Here is a 3371-nt window from a genome sequence, read left to right on the forward strand (position 1 = left end):
TTTTATTAATGAGTTTAAGTCTTCCGCATTACTTTCTGTTGATATTAAATTGAAATGTTAAGGTTTAGATTGGTTGGTTCGCTCACATAGGAGGGTAAGTGTGGGTGCCAGTCGCGGCTCGGTTTTGGGTCGTGACAGGTGCAACTATGTTTCCTCTCATAAGGAAAGGGAAGCCAAAATTGATTATCCAAAAGGAATCATAGTGTGTGAAGAAAAACATACAGTGATCATATCTGATGAAATAGTGTGGAATTATTACTGGTTCCCAGCTAAGGATATCATTTGTATGACTAGTGGTATCTCATTTCTTGTGTTGATTGGTCTTAGAGGTGTCCAACCATATGCCCCACTTCGGGTTATGCGTCAACTAGCCAGAGTTCAAGAAATCCCACCCAATGATGATATGAGTAGGTTTGCATATGACACTCCATCAGGTTTTGCTTTTAATAGCGTAGAGATTATGAAGATTTGGTATGGGAGTATTATTTCTGAGCTAAGTGAAATGGTTGTGGAGAAAGATAAAGGAAAGGTAGTTCCTTGATACCTATTGTGATTTCGTGATCCAATGACATTTGGTGACACTCCCGAAGGATCCAGCAAAAAAAGAAGAGATCAACATATTATAAGACATTTGAAAAAAGAGTTGGAGAAGGCCAAAGCAACCATTGCACGGCAAGAAGTACAGGTCCAAAGAGGAAAAAATCACAAGTTAGAGTTGCAAGATATGGAAGGAGAATTGAAGCATGCAGAGCGAAGATTAGCCCGATTGGAGGAAGCAATGCATAGTAGAATCCATTTGGCACGACAGATAAAAAAGGAGCAGAGTTTTGAGATCTATTGATTAAAGAGGAAGAGTTTTTTTTTCTGCATTATTTTGTTGTGTTTGATCTTTAAAATTGTTTAGATGTTTAGATTTTGTATTAATGGGTCAATTTGTTTGGGTCTTGATGAAATGGGTCAACATTTAGGCCTACTTTAGATTTTTTAAGATGACCCATCAGCTATTATTCAAACAATGAATAAAAGAAATGGGTCATCTACATGACATTTGTGCCTTTTATTTTCAGATGACCCATTAACTATTATTCAAACAATGAATAAAAGAAATGGGTCATCTAAATGATATTTGGGCCTATTATTTTTTGATGACCCATATAACTATATTCAATTAATGAATAATGTAAATGGGTCATCTAAAAGGGCAAATGAATCATTCAATTAATCTGATTTTTCTTTTTAAAAAATTAAAAAAAATTCATTGGCCATCTTGGGTGGCACCTTGGGAAAACAAAGAGTCCAATGCATGCATTGGCTCTTAAGTTTTCAAGAAAAGTGGGAGGTTTAATGTTGAACACCTATTTAAACCCCCTTCTTTTTCCAAAAGATAGGAGGAAGAAAAGAGAAAAGGATAGAAAGAAAATTGCAAGAAAAAAGAACTTTTTTTTAAAAAAAATTCTTCTTCTTAAAAAAAAGATATTTCTCTTTGGTTGTCTTGAAAATTCAATTGAATTTGCTTCTATTATTTGCTTGTCATCAACTCTAGGTATTTCTTGTTACATTTCAATGTAATCTGAATTAATATTTATGTTTTTTAAAAAAAAAATTATTGATTTTTTATGCTAAGTTTTTTATGATTCTCGTATGATTATGTTTATCTTATGTTATTTAGTTTGTATATTTTTATTAATTTATTCTATAGTGTTTCTCATATGATTGTGTTTATTATGATGTACATACATATTATTAATCATATTTAGTATAAATGTTAGCTTTAGTTAGTAAAACAAAAGGTAAAAATAAAATAAAATAAAATAAAATATAACAATCGCAATTTTTTAGGTTTTGGTAACTTTCTTTTTGAAAAACGAACTTATGAAAAAAAATAAAAATAAAAAATGTAAAACTAGTCATTTTTGCAAAAGGGTTTAATCTGGTCATTTTTGCAGCAAAAGAAAAATGTAAATCTGGCTATTTTTGCAAAAAAAATATATAAATATGATCTTTTAAAAAAAACAAAAAAAAATTCTCTTAAATAAATATTTGAATTGACTATCAAAGTAAAAATACAAATTTGACTAATTTGACTTAATAATCTAACAAGTAGAAAATTTGCTTTTTGCTATCTTCTATCAAATAAGTCAAGGTAGTCATTTTATATAAAAAAATATTTACCAAATTGGTCATTTCTTAAATTTTTATCAATATAAAAAAAATAATGAAAACTAGTATATCTTTAGTTTAAAAGAGTGTTTAATTGTAATTTTGTAAAAGGTTTTTTTCTTTTGTTTTTTCTTCTTTTGTTGTCATTGTCTAGTAGTAAAACTTATTTGTTTTTTTTTTCTTTTGGTAAAACAATAAATAAAAATGCTAGAAATTTTTTAATAATAATAAATAAATAAATACTAATCATTTCTTGGTCTATATCTTGCACCATTTTCTTTCATGCATTTTTATCATTTTTTTTAAAAAAAATTGAGTATTAATTATTGTGTTTTTTTAAAAAAATAAAATAAAAGTTCAAATACCATCATGTGTTCGGTTACGATCCTTGGTGTGTATTCTTTTCTAAAAAGAAGAGTCTTGTATGCGGTTACACTCTTAGGCCAATCAAAATTTTTTAAAATAGTAATTAATACAATTTTTCCCCTTTTATCCAAAATAAATAAATAAATTATTTTAGCCAAATATAAGTTAATAAAGCGACTGTGCTAGGACCACGGGATTCGGGGGGTGCCTCATACCTTTCTCCAATCAATAGAATTTCTTACCCAATCTCTGTTTTTCGTAGACCAAAATAAAAATAAAGTTTTTTCTATTTTAAACTAAGAACTATCTGGTGACTTGGAACACCTAAAAAACTCAATTCAAAGTGGCAACTCTACAATAAAAAAATTAAAACCCATCATATCCTCAATAATTGTAAAAAATAAAAGAGGTGTGACAGACTTGGCGACTCTACTAGGGACCACTTCTTTGAGAATTCGAGCATTGTACATTAGCTTTTTTTTCTGGCTATTTTGTTTATTTGGTAAATTTTATGTTTGGATGCTAATTGTGTTATTTCAGCAATTCATTATTTTGATATTATATTGTATATATAGTATTTCTCTCACACACCCTTTGAGTCTCTGTAATTTTGTTATACATTTTGTGTGCAGTACGCTCAACAGGACTTCTGTCTAGGATGAATCAATGTGAGGTTACGCTCCTGATTCTAGGTTGTCACATGTTAGGCGGGGTTTGACAACCAGCTAAGCCGGAATAGCTCTGCTACCGGTCGCTGACCCTCCCCGACTCGAGTTGTCCGCTCGAGTAAGCCAGTCTAGACACCTTCATAAATGTTAAACCTAGATAAAATGCCTCTGGTATGC

This window comes from Solanum pennellii, chromosome 12 (assembly GCF_001406875.1).
Source record: "Solanum pennellii chromosome 12, SPENNV200".
Lineage (NCBI taxonomy): Eukaryota > Viridiplantae > Streptophyta > Magnoliopsida > Solanales > Solanaceae > Solanum > Solanum pennellii.